Source organism: Triticum aestivum, chromosome 1A, assembly GCF_018294505.1.
Source record: "Triticum aestivum cultivar Chinese Spring chromosome 1A, IWGSC CS RefSeq v2.1, whole genome shotgun sequence".
Lineage (NCBI taxonomy): Eukaryota > Viridiplantae > Streptophyta > Magnoliopsida > Poales > Poaceae > Triticum > Triticum aestivum.
In genome coordinates, this window is record NC_057794.1 from 35,530,514 (window position 1) to 35,544,734 (window position 14,221).

The following is a 14,221-nucleotide window of genomic DNA, read 5'->3' on the forward strand; positions in this document are numbered from 1 at the left end:
ACTAAGTTGCTTCTTTGACAAACGAGTGAAACCAAAGAACCTTGCGAGGTTGAACAAATTCGAGACAGAATACAACGAAGGTGAACTAGGTCGAAAACACTCCTTTAGAAAAGAGGAACAAAGAACATTGCGAAAAACCTTGAGGTTGAAGGCAAGATAAATATTGAAACCACTCAGGTTAAAAACAAGATAGAGAAGGAATAAGACTGATATAATTTGGACAGCACTTCGACTGTAAATGGAAGAAATTGAACATGATCTTGACAAACCGAGATGAGGAGTGAAAAGAGCAACATCAATAGACCTCCAGGAGAAAGAATAGAATAAAGATAATTGATACAAAAGAATGTAGAAGACAATGCCAACTTCTGCTACAAAAGAGCTTGAAAAGGCACCTTTAGGAGAAGGGTTGAACGGAGTTATTGGAAAGCCAACAACGAAAAGAATAAGCTTGATATGGTCTTATGGAGTACATCTCAAATTATGAGGTGACAACCTGCCACTCACGGGAAAAAGAATTGGATTGATAAGAACAAGGAGACGAGAAGCTATCTCACCGGGAGGATAAATGAAGAACTTGGATCATTGATAAACACCATAAGAGCGACAATCCTTAAAGGAAAGCTTTAGGTGAAATATAACCCAAGATAATTCCAATGAAGAAAGTGATGGGTTTAAATACCTCATTCTTGACAACATGTGAATCATGAAACATGAACTCAAATTATCAAGAATGATATAATACCACCTCTATTGATACGGAAGGAAGAATTGCACTCCGGATTGCAAGATGAAGAATGCTTGAGCTCATCTGAAAAGAATCTTGATGAACACTTCGAGAAGGAATTAAATCCTTTATGAACCATCATGTAGTACCTTGATGAAGAACTCTGGTAACAAAAGGATGATCAAACGGAAGGAAAGAGAGGTTGAAAACACAAGGTGAAACCTTGTAATGATTTAGATGAATCTCCGTGGTGATATAATTGCGAGAGCTTGGGACTCCGGGAAAGAAAAATGAATCAAGTGAAACCGAGAATTTGATGAGCCTCCGGAATAAAGAATTAATCACTTGGATGAAGCAAGAATAAGAATTACGTTATGCGTATCCTTCACCAATTAAATTGATGACAATCAACGGATTTGGCACACTACTTATTCTTGTCGAAAGGATTAAGATAGATATAGCATGACTTGAGAACGTCTTCACAAGTTACCGGTAGGATTGAGAAGAACGAATGAATATATACGATAACGAATGACGAGAACTCTTGCATGAACCACCGTTAGGATTGAAAAATGAAAGTGGCAAGGACAAAAATCACCGAAAAGAATTGGAAAATGAAAGACGATACTTGAGGGGATTTGATACATGAGGACGAATAGATCTCGAACTTATTAGAGAATATTTGAATGAATCACCGGTAAGATTTAGAGAATGATAACTGAAAGCTGAGAATGAATAATCCCGAAATGATGGGCTCCGAAGAATCAAACTGAAAAGACTCCTGAATTGCTCCGAAAGGATGAAAAAAAATTCTGACAATCAAAACAATTATGAGAGTATGGCATCAAGCTAGAATCACGAATCTTTGATAGAACGGATAAGATATAGAGGAAACATTTCTTCGGTCTTCAAATGTTGATAATGACGATGAGAAGCACCACCAAAAATTGTAGAGGCACTCCGGAATTAAGATTGGAAAGGTTGAACCAACGATGAAAAGAATTTGACAGATCTTGGAGAAAGACATTTGACTGATGACAGTTCATTCTTACGTCAAACATCGAAAAGAATTTGGGAGTAACTCCGGGAAAAATTATAAGAGTCGGGTAAGATCCTGGGAAAAGACTTGTGGGTTAGGGCCCACTCAAAAGAAACACCGTAGAACGATTTAAAAGAGAGAATGCACTGGTAAGATTAAATGGCTAGAATGAGATAACAACCTCGAAAGAGCTTGAAAGGATTACGAAAGCAGAGTGGAAACACGAATCCTCGAGATATCTTGAACACTCCAGAACAATTGAATGGCAAGCGGGGAAGATTAAGAGGTGCACCGGCATAACTAAGCATTGAAACGAGGAAAAGATATGATCAACAAAGCTTGACTTGAAACCACTGGAGGAAAAAATGAAGAATGATGAACTTGAGGCCCCGTTAGAATGACCATGAGAATCACCGGATAAGAACATTGATTGAAAAGAAAGAAGAGACTTCACAAGAATAAAGGATACTTGATTAAGACATCGGATTCCTTGAAGAAAAAGGGTGGGTGGCCGGGAAAACAAAGACAACTTGGGGACGGATGAAACAAACACCGTTGAGAAGAACGGATACTTGATCTTGCGGATGTTGCAATGATCGGATCCACTTGAAGAGAAGTACACCGGTTAAAAAGGATTGACATGGCAATCTCGATGATCATGAAGGATTAGTATTCACATACAAATATGAGAACACCGCTTAGGAAAGGGATGGAATCCACATTTGTCTCTGAAGCAACTCGAATACCACAACTCAAAACAAAACAAAGGATTGGATTTCAAAATAAGCCATAACAAACATATGATAGAGATTTCGTCCAAAGTTTTCGTGGTGGGGCCTACCCGGGCTCGATCGTACAGCACCATCATGTACAAGGCAGTGCACATGACATACGAAGCGTCCCCGAGTCGGCATAGCCAAGGACTCTTTAAGACACAACGAGACCACTGTAAAACCAACCGTGGATAGGCGGACCACTAGATGTCGAACCCCAATTTCATATCATACATCTGTCGAAAAGATATCCTAAGAGCTACTTGAATTCCCACTTATAAACTCCCGAAATTTTCTGGTTATGCAATCAGGTGTTGGGGATACAGGGGAAGCATAATATCTCACCCAAAACTAGCAAATCCTACATCCAGCTGTATCCATCCTTCAACACATAACCAAGAAACCTTCGGAAATCATCTACCTCAACCTTCAAAAAGCATCCGTTATACGAGTTATGGCAATACTCCCGAACTCCCGCCCCAGTACTGGGTGGCGTCGAGGTTATCTCACCAACAACTGCATAAAAGAGATTTTCGATGTCGGCGAAACTAAACTCAGGTATTCTAGAACTGCAACGATAAAATTGTGATGACAACACCTCGGAGCTCAACTCCCCGGGACACTGCCACAACCCCTAAAAGTCAGGAGGCACCAAGAACAATGTTCTCGTCACAAAACCATCGAAACGATTCCAAGATACCCACGTGATCCTAAAAAAATTTAGTGAAATTTGAGAAGAAAAGAGTCAAAACTCTACGTCAGGATGCCTCAACAGAGCGATGAAGGGACTGGGGAGTAAAAAGAATTCCTAAACTCTCCGATATATATAATCCTAAATGACTCAAAACATTTCTAGACCCAATATCGCCAGCGATTCGATCAAGCAGGGGGCTCCTAAGGTCGGGGAAGGCTCTGATTACCAACTTGTAATGCCCTCGATGCGGCTATATCTCCCACGTGTCGAAGCACGACTTAGAGGCATAACCACATTGAAAGCAATGTCGCAAGTGCGGTAATCTTCACACAACCCATGTAATACATAAGGGAAAGAGATACATAGTTGGCTTACAATTGCCACTTCACACAAATACATGAATAAAGCATTACATCAACCGGATACAATCAAGGTCCGACTATGGAACCAAAATAAAAGAAGACTACCCCAAATGCTACACAGATCCCCGATCGACCCCAACTGGGCTCCACTACTGATCAACTAGAATGAAACAACATAAAGGACAAGATCTTCCTCGAGCTCCTCCTTGAGCTCGGTTGCGTCATCCGCACGGTTCAACGGCACCTGCAAGCTGGTTTTGGAAGTATCTGTGAGTCACGGGGACTCAGCAATCTCACACCCTCGCGATCAAGACTATTTAAGCTCATAGGTAAGGTAAAAGGTATGAGGTGGAGCTGCAGCAAGCGACTAGCATATATGGTGGCTAACATACGCAAATGAGAGCGAGAAGAGAAGGCAAAAGGACGGTCGAACAACTATGATCAAGAAGTGATCCTAGAACAACCTACGTCAAGCATAACTCCAACACCGTGTTCACTTCCCGGAATCCGCCGGAAAGAGACCATCACGGTTACACACGCGGTTGATGTATTTTAATTAAGGTCAACTTCAGGTTTTCTACAACCGGACATTAACAAATTCACATCTGCCCATAACCGCGGGCATGGCTTTCGAAAGTTCAAATCCCTGCAGGGGTGTCCCAACTTAGCCCATCACAAGCTCTCACGGTCAATGAAGGATATTCCTTCTAGCGGGAAGACCCGATCAGACTCGGAATCCCGGTTACAAGACATTTCAACAATGGTAAAACAAGACCAGCAAAGCCACCCGAATGTGCCGACAAATCCCGATAGGAGCTGCACATATCTCTTTCTCAGGGCACACCGGATTGTCCAAGATTCCGGTAGGCCAGCCCAGAGTTGCCCCTGGTGGCCACCGGCAGCTCACAGGTTGGACCAACACTCAGAGGAACACTGGCCCGGGGGTTTAAATAAAGATGATCCTTGAGTCTGCAGAACCCAAGGGAAAGAAAAGGCTAGGTGGCGAATGGTAAAACCAATGTTGGGCCTTGCTGGAGGAGTTTTATTCAAGGCGAACTGTCAAGGGGTTCCATTATAACCCAACCACGTAAGGAACGCAAAATCCGGGAACATAACACCGATATGACGGAAACTAGGGCGGTAAGAGTGGAACAAAACACCAGGCATAAGGCCGAGGCTTCCACCCTTTACCAAGTATATAGATGCATTAATTAAATAAGAGATATTGTGATATCCCAACAAATATCCATGTTCCAACAAGGAACAACATAGCCATGTTCCAACAAGGAACAAACTTCAATCTTCACCTGCAACTAACAACGCTATAAGAGGGGCTGAGCAAAGCGGTAACATAGCCAAACAACGGTTTGCTAGGACAAGGTGGGTTAGAGGCTTGGCTTAACAATATGGGAGGCATGATATATCAAGTGGTAGGTATCACGGCATAGGCATAGAAAAAGAGCGAGCAACTAGCAAGCAAAGATAGAAGTGATTTCGAGGGTATGGTCATCTTGCCTGAAATCCCACAAGGAAGAAGAACGAGTCCTTGAAGAAGATAAACGGACGTAGTCGAACGACTCCTCACAACACGATGTTATCGGAACCAACCCGAAGAAGCAACACCGGAAAGAAGCAAACAACATAGTAAACAACCACCACATAAGCATGGCACGATGCCCAAACAAGTATGATGCATGTCCAGTTTAATGAGGCATGGCAAAGAGCACAAACAATCCTACAAATTAAGTGGAGCTCAACATGCAACTCCGTTGCATATTGACGAAACACCACATTCAAGTTATTTAGTTCGATCTCGTTTATGTACCCCAACAATATTAAATGTTGATTAACATGGCAAGGGGTGAAGCAAAAGAAAACTACCTATCTAGGCAAGTTTAAATGAGGCCGGAACAATAAACAACAAGTCCGGAAACTCCTCATATCCATATATTAGGTTTGGTACTGTTCTGCCCTAAACATAATTTTAGAGTTATTAAACATGAAAAACAAGTGCACCATGTTAAACTAGGCATTTTTCTACCCCATTTACATATAAAGTTTGTTAAGTTTGGAGCTACGGTTAATTTGTTATGAATTAAAGCATTTAGCATGGCATAGGAGCAAATTTAAACAAACAGCATTTTAGACATTTTAAACATAGATGAAAGTTGCATATTATTAAACTAGACAAAATTCTAAGCAACTTTCATATTAAGTTTGTTTTAAACCGATGCACGGTTATTAAGTTATTATATGCATGATCTACAAGGGGTTTTCTGTAAAACATCAGTTTTCTAGAAATTAGCTAAATTCGCAGAGCCTCAAAAAAAATACTGGGCCGGATCTGCTGGCCCAACAACAGGAAAAAAAGGGGTGGGGCGCCAGGGGTGTTCTCACCATGGGCTTGGCCCATTCGGGTGAGAGGGCAGGCTTGAGCTGGGCCTGGGAGAGGCTGCTTGGGACGCGGTCAACGCGCGGTGGCGCTCGCTACTGCTGCTCAAAGCAGGAAAACAAAGCACGCAGCAGCAATGGCCTCGTCCACGGGCGGCGCGATGTAGGGAAGGTGGAGGACGGAGGGGAGCGGGGCTTGGCGCTGGCCTAGCTTGGTGGCTGGAGCGCGGATCCGGGCCAGTTTGGGTCGGCAAGGTGAGGTAGCAGGCCGACGTGGAAGATCTCAGGCGGTCATGGCGTCCGTTGGCGACGAACCCTGCGGGAGTTCCCTGTTTCAACAAGCCAGAGAGAGAGGGTGAAACACAGGAGAGAGATGGGGAAGAAAGGGAAGGAAAGCAGGAGAGAGGGCAAGGGAGTCTGGCCTGTCGATTCGGGATCGAGATCATCTTGATCGGGAGGTCGGGCGCCATGGGGCTGTGCGAGCTCGAGGACGGGGCTCGTAGCTGACGATGGGAGCGACGAGTCCCGCGTGTGCTCGGCACATCAGGAGACGTGGTGGAGCTCGAGGCCGGAGGGATTGGGCGCAAGAGGGGCTCGGGTTGGCCGGCTCGTGATCCCAAGGTGGAAAGAGGCTGCAGGCAAGGGGATCGAGGAGATGGAGCTGGGAGATGCAGTTGGATGGATGAATCAATTGAAAACAGTGGGGATTGGCCGGCGTTGAAAACAACGAGAGTGGCGGCGGATGGGATGGATGGAAGGGACAAACTGCCTAGGATCTAGGGTTGGTCTAGTTTATATAGTGAGTGGGTTTGTTTAGGGGCTATATCGTCCCTCCGATCGCAATCGGACGATCGCAAAAAGATAGCTAGGGGTCAAAATAAGAAAACGGTGACGTTTTGTAGATGTTTGGGGATGATCCGGACACAACGGTGGCGACTGCCCGGGTCGGGCCCGGGACAGCTTTCCGGACGCGTGCGCGAGGGGGGTTGATGCACTGAGCAGAGAGGGTTTCAGACCGTGCGATCGCATCGGACAACTCCGGAAGCGAAGAGGGGAAGGAGGATGGACTAGGTGGGCTGTGGCGAGACTGCGAGAGGGAGAAGAGAGAGAGAGGGCCCGGCATCTGTTTCCGGAGACCGTAAACGTCCGACGAAAAGACCGGCTATACTGCCGCTATAGTTATCCTGCCGCTATAGTTATCCGTTGGGGCGTCAGACGAACTCCGAATGCGATGAAATTTGACAGGCGGTCTATCTACACTATAATAAGACCGCACGCCAACTTTCAACTGATTCAGAAAACATTTTCTGGCCACTTATAAAATATTATTTCAGACATGCCGCGGGCGCGTGCAAGTGTGTCTGGGCTCAGAACGGACAACAAAAGGAATGGGGAGAACCGGACGGATGCAAGTTTTGAAAACATGAAGATGCAATGCGGATGATGACATGGCAAGATGCGGCACGCAAGCAAATGACAAGGCAACAACAACGGAACACCGGAAGACACCTGGCGCATCGGTCTCGGGGCGTCACACCGAACGCAAGGCTCTTAAGGCGCAGCCTCGTGAGCGAGCGGAAGGCCGGCTGGTAGGAGCAGGAGAAGGACATGAAGTGCTGCCCTAGCTCAGGGATCTGTGGGCCGGAGTTTACCTCGGGGGCAGGGATACTTGGAAGGCGAGGCGTCTGGTCTTGCCGTGGTTGACGACGTCTTGGACGACGCTGGCGATGGAGCTCAGATGACAGGCCGACGACAGGAAGAAGTGGAGGTCGATGACCTTGATGGCCATGGAATTGGCACGGCCGCGCTGGCACTCGCAGAAGTTGTGGTGGGCACATACGTACGTCAAAGTGGCCGGGAACGCGTCCATGCATGCATGGTTTTGACTGGCATGCATTGCGCGGGGGACGTCGAGTGTCACGAACGAGAGCTAGCGAGGGAGATTCCCCTAGAAGGCACCTTCTCGTCGTTCCAGCCAGGACACGACACGACAACAAACATCAACGCGGAAATGTCGCATGCATGCATGTGTGTCCTTTCTTTCCTTCCAACCAAAAAGAAAAGGAAAACAAAAAACAGGACCTTCCTCCTCCTCTCCTCTCAATCCAATCCCTGCAACATACGCAGCGCAGCGCAGAGCACGCACGTCTGTCTTCCTCGTCGCCGCCGCCGACGCCCTCCCTGCCCTCATGTAAACTTTCATGAATATCATTGGACAAAATAAACTTGATTCTTTGTAATAGTTTTGCGATATGATGATAGTGATATGTGAGTCATGTTGGGGAGTAATTATACTTTAGTAAGAATATTGGTGTTAAGGTTTGTGATTCCCTATGCAAGCACGAAAGTCAATAGTTATGCAATGAAATTACATCCTACTTGTGGCGCATTATTCGATGTTAGTTATGCTTAATGCTCGCTTATGTGTTTTTTTGTTTCTTGGTTGGATGCTTCTCGATCTATTTACTAGCCTTCACGTGTACTAAGTGGAAATACTACTTATGCATTCAAAATCCTTAAACCCAGTTTTGTCATATGAGTTCACCATACCTACCTATATGCGGTATTCTCGTGCCGTTCTAAGCAAATTTGTATGTGTCATCTCTAATTTTCAAAACAAAATTCATTTTTGTGTGCTCGTACCGCTCATGAAGTGGCAGGGGGTGGCCAATATTTTTCATGCTAGATGTGTTATTCTCAAGATGAGTGTTTATTCACTTGTCATTGCATGAGAGTACGCCGGTAATAGGGATGCCCAGTCCCGAAATGAAAAAGAAATTTACTTTATGTTGTCAAATAATAAACTTCTTGGAAAGTGTTGGTATGGAAGGCACTCGTGGATACGGCTAGCCATGGATTGTGAAAAAATGGTGGAAAAAGGAAAAAACTTTATTTTCTATTTGCAAACCACCTATGATATATCTAGCATGGAAAGTGTTGGGAATTACTCGATTGATTTCGTTGACGGGAAAAATATGCCCCTCAAAAATTTTATCTCTCAATTTAAGCTTTGAGCTATGGCACCTCTACAAATCTCTGCTTCCCTCTGCGAAGGGCCTATCTATTTACTTTTATACAATTTTTATTTTTATTTGAGTCTCCATCCTCTCTTATAAAGCACCAACTAGGGAGCACTATGACCATACTTGAGCATTGGATGTAGCTAATATGCGAGTGTGTTTCATGAAAGGATCAATGATTGAGAATGATGGGCTAGGGATAACTTTCTTTAGTGTTGATACCTTGAAAGACATGGTTGCTTATTGATATGCTTGAGTATTGAAATCTTCATGTCAAAACTAGACTATTACTTTGAACCATATAAAATTCCAAATGTCCATGCTATAAATTAAAAGAATATGTGATGAACATGTTAGGCAGCATTCCATATCAAAAATTCTGTTTTTATCATTTACCTATTCGAGGATGAGTAGGAATTAAGCTTGGGGATGTTGATACGTCTCCAGCGTATCTATAATTTTTGCTTGCTCCATGCTGTTATATTATCGTTTTTGATGTTTTACAATCATTTTATAGCAACTTTATATTATTTTTTGGGACTAAGCTATTGACATATTGCCCAATGCTAGTTGTTGTTTTTTGCTTCGCAAAATATCAGTACCAAACGGAGTCCAAACGCAGCGAAACTTTTTGGAGATTTTCTGTGGACCAGAAGACAACCATGGGCCAAAGATGCACCAGAGGGGATGCCCGAGGTGGGCACAACCCACCAAGGCGCACCAAGAGGCCCAGGCGCGCCCAATGGGGTTGTGCCCCCCTCGGTGACCTCTCGCATCGCCTCTTCGCCCTATAAATTGCCAAATATTTCAAAAACCCTTGGGAGTCCATAGATCAGAAGTTCCACCGCCACAAGCCTCTATAGCCACAAAAAAACCAATCTAGACCCCGTTCCGGCACCTTGCCGGAGGGGGAAATCATCACCGGTGGCCATCTTCATCATCCCGGCAGCCACCATGATGAGGAGGGAGTAGTCCACCCTCGGGGCTGAGGATTTGTACCAGTAGCTATGTGTTTAATCTCTCTCTCTCTCTCTCTCTCGTGTTCTTGAGATGTCACGATCTTGATGTATCACGGGCGTTGTTAATGTAGTTGGATCATATGGTGTTTTTCCCCTCTCTATCTTGTTGTGAACTGAGCTTTCCCTTTGAGATTTATTTCTTATCGGATTGAATACTTTTATGGATTTGAGAACACTTTATGTATGTCTTGCTATGAATACCCGTGGTGACAATGGGGTATCATATTTATTCACTTGATATGTGTTTTGGCACTCAACTCGTGGACTCCCGAGGTGACATTGAGGTAATCTATGCATAGGGGTTGATGCACGTTCTCGTCTTTATTTCTCCGGTAGAAATCTTGGGGCACTCTTTGAGGTTCTTTGTGTTGTATTATGAATCTGAAATTGTTTGATGCATATCGTATAATCAACTCACGGGTACTTGCGGTGACATTGGAGGGCACTCAACTCGCGGACTCTAGGTGACATTAGAGTTGGTTGATGTGTATCGTATGGTGTTATTTTAGTACGAACTCTTGATTAGATCGATCGGAAAGAATAGCTTGGTGTTATTTTAGTACGAACTCTGGGATAGATTGATCGGAAAGATAACTTTGAGGTGGTTTCGTACCCTAGAAACAATTTCTTCTTATGTTCTCCGCTAGATAGGAACTTTGGAGTGATTTTTCATCGCACGTTGAGGGATGGTTATATGATCCAATTATATTAGCATTGTTGAAAGATTGCACTGGCGAAAGTACAGACTCTAGGCCTCATTTGCAAGCATTGCAATATCGTTTGTGCTCACTTTTGTTACTTGCTACCTTGCTGTTTTTTATTGTTCCTATTACAAAAATCAATATCTACTATCATCACTACACTTTTATCACCATCTCTTCGCCGAACTAGTGCACCTATACAATTTACCATTGTATTTGGTGTGTTGGGGACATAAGAGACTTTTTATTATTTGGTTGCAGGGTTATTTGAGAGAGACCATCTTCATCCTATGCCTCCCTCGGATTGATAAACCTTACGTCATCCATTTGAGGGAAACTTACTATTGTCCTACAAAATTCTGCGCTTGGAGGCCCAATACGAGTCTACAAGAACAAGTTGTGTAGTAGACATCAGCCACTGATATGTCTCCAACATATCTATAATTTTTTATTTTTCTATACTATTATAGTATCAATCTTGGATGTTTTATATGTAATAATATATCATTTTTTGGGACTAACCTATTGGCTTAGTGTCAAGTGCCAGTTGCTGTTTTTTTTGCTTGTTTTTGTTTTTCCAAGAAATCAGTATCAAATGAAGTCCAAATGCCACGAACCTTTTTGACAATTTTTTTGGACAAAAGAGACCAAAGAAGCTTCGGGAGGAGACCAGACGAGAAACGAGGAGACGACAAGGCACTTGGGTGCGCCCTAGTGCCTTTGTGGGCTAGTTGCGGCTTCATCTGACCTAATTCTACCTCCATAAATTCTCTAAAATCGAGAAACCAACAGAGAGTCACCCAAAATACTTTTTTTCTCCGCCGCAAGTTGCTGTTCTTCGAAGACCCCATCTGGAGGCCTTCTTCGGTACTCTGCTCGAGGGGGAATCGATCACGATGGCCTCTACATCAACCTTGCCGCCCTTTTGATGATGTGTGAGTAGTTTACCACAGACCTACGGGTCCATAGCTAGTAGCTAGATGGCTTCTTCTCTCTATTTGATCTTTAATACAATGTTTCCCTCGATATTCTTGGAGATCTATTCGATATAATCTTTTTTACGGTGTGTTTGTTGGGATCTGATGAATTGTGGATTTGATGACATAATTTTTTTTGTTCGGGTCATATAATGTCATAGAAGTGTCTTTTTTTAGTGATAGCAAGGGTGTCTGTGCAGCGATGATGTCATGAGAGAGGGGGGGGGGGTGGGATGGCGTCATCCATATCGATTAGTTCGGGGGTCTTCCTAGCAGCTGCGTCCAGGGAGAGGGATGTCGTACTCCATGCATATTGGCTCGTGGTCTCCCCGACGGCTGCGCTAGACCTCTCGGCGAGGTTGCCCTACAACTCATGGCTATGCAGGTGGTGGGCTTGTAAGTTGCAACACACAATGCAACGTGCAAATATATAGATCAGTTTTGGAGAAGTAAACACATATAAATGTCTCATTTGAAAAAATTGCATCATAGATGCTGGCCATACAGGCTTAGGACCTAAGATGAACAAACTTGCATAGTTTTAGGATCCAAAATTACAGTTTTAAAATTATAAGAATAAACTTTCTTTTTTAGGGGTAAACTGACACAGAGCAACAAAATGATGTGGTTTCGTTGTTATGCGGTGGAGCCGGGGCTAGACCCCTTTTCCTCTAAAAAATATGGAGCAAGGCCATGGGTGTACGATGCTGATGCTCACCAGCTTCACAGGATACGGAGCAGGCAGCTCCTGGTGCCGCGATTCTGATGGAGCAGGTCTTGATGCGCAAACGACGGCCAAATCGATCGCCCGGCGCGGGGCGGGCGAGGCCGGCATTCCGTCGAACAGAGCGCGGGCGCCCGCTACTCTCTCCCCGACGGCGAAGCCTTCAGTCCCTGTTCCTCCACGACGGCGACGCGCTCGGCCGAGGCAGAGGCCCCCACGCGGCAGAGGCGCTTGCGGCGTGGCGCCCCGAGCCGCGGCCACCTGCCTGCCCGGATTCCATCGCCCCACCTCAGTGCTCGCGCGCGCGGCGCGAGTGGGCGCGAGTGCGGCGCGAATCCGATCCCCCCGTATAAGAAGAAGCGGGGGTGAGTGGGCGGATGGGAACCCAACCCGGCTCGCGAAACCGAATCCTCCCTCCCCCGCCTCCTCCGGGTGCTGCTTCGGAATCGGTACGACTGATCCCCTCCCATCTCCATTTCTGTAGAGTTTCGTTTCGATTTCTCTTTTCCCCTTGCTTGATCTCTGCGGGCTCGTTCATGATCTGGTTCTCACGAATTTGTTTGGCTCATCGATGGCTTAATTCGTGAACTGTGATCCTTGTTCACGGTGGATTTCCTCATCTGCGCGTCAAATTTCAGATTGAATAATAATAGGTCATCAGTCCCGAGTTATATGTGCCGAGTTCATCCGGTGTTGAGCAGACGTCCTGAAACTAAGAGAAATTGCCTGTGACTGATACGGGATGGTTGCCGCTAAGATCAAAGAGCTTAGCAAAGCTTACTGGCAGCCACCTCTTATAATCCGAATTAATCCATTTTTAAATTTGTCTACTACCTGCGTCAAATTTCAAATTGTTTAAAGAACTTCAATTCTTTAGCACCTACAGTTGACGAGGAGGGAGAATAAGTTTAGATCCTTGGACGGATATAGCATGCTGATGTGTTTACCTCCGGCATTTACGGTAGATTCTACATATATAATTTGTGGTTGCTTCTCTATATTTTTCATTTCCTTGATAAAAGTGGAGCTCTGCCAAATCAGTTAAAAAAAATCTGGTCAGTAACAAACAATGAGTTTTTTAAGCAGAAATTGCCAATTCATGAGCTAGCCAGATTTCGAAGATGAACATCCAATACGTAGCTATCCAGGTCAAGAGAAGCCCTCCTCCTTTCGTGCACACTTTGTGTTCGCCATCTGCACCTTCCTAACGACCACGTCATTGCATCACACAGTACGGTAGTAATCGACTTCTCAAAATTGTCTCACATACTATCATCCAACTTGGCCTTAGGACCCACAAGTGCATTTGTTGGCAAAGAAACCCACAAAGGAGGCGCCATTTCTGTTTATCTTTTGCTAGTGAGTTTGGCTGAGACATTTTTTCTTTACTTGCACTGGATGTTGTCAGTATGTTTCGACGTTTCGTTATATTTTGATAGTGGAACCTGACCTTGCATAAAAGTTGTATGGGGAAAAAAGTAGAAGGCACCTAAAGCGAGATTAGTTTGTTCTTCTCACGTCAATCTTCATGTCTGATCCGTCATCTTTCAGCAACATTTTGATGTACATGCCCAACCATGTGTGAGCAACGCATTTTCACCATGGTCCATGTAAAATGGGTTGTGCACTCTTCATAGTGATCTTGATAAGATAAGGAAAGCTCAAATAAAGTTTGGGAGAACAGGGGGACATGGGACTCCGATCCACCAGTGGATGCTGCTTTATATCATCTTGGCTTTTTTTTACGGGGAATCTTGGTTTGGGATTAGCAGCATGCAATGTTTTTAAGGCGGT

The 14,221-nt window shown here is 44.6% G+C and overlaps 1 protein-coding gene across 2 annotated transcripts in view; it reads left to right on the forward strand.

Moving 5' to 3' along the window:
• The first annotated feature begins 12,392 nt into the window (after positions 1 to 12,392).
• LOC123188303 (glycine-rich cell wall structural protein) overlaps positions 12,393 to 14,221 on the forward strand; it is a 4,394-nt gene continuing 2,565 nt past the window's right edge. The window contains exon 1 of one of the 2 annotated variants that reach the window (XM_044600357.1): positions 12,393 to 12,876. The gene's annotated coding sequence lies outside the window, so the exon portion shown is untranslated. The remainder of the gene's footprint in view (positions 12,877 to 14,221) is intronic. The other variant, XM_044600351.1, reaches the window with a different exon arrangement.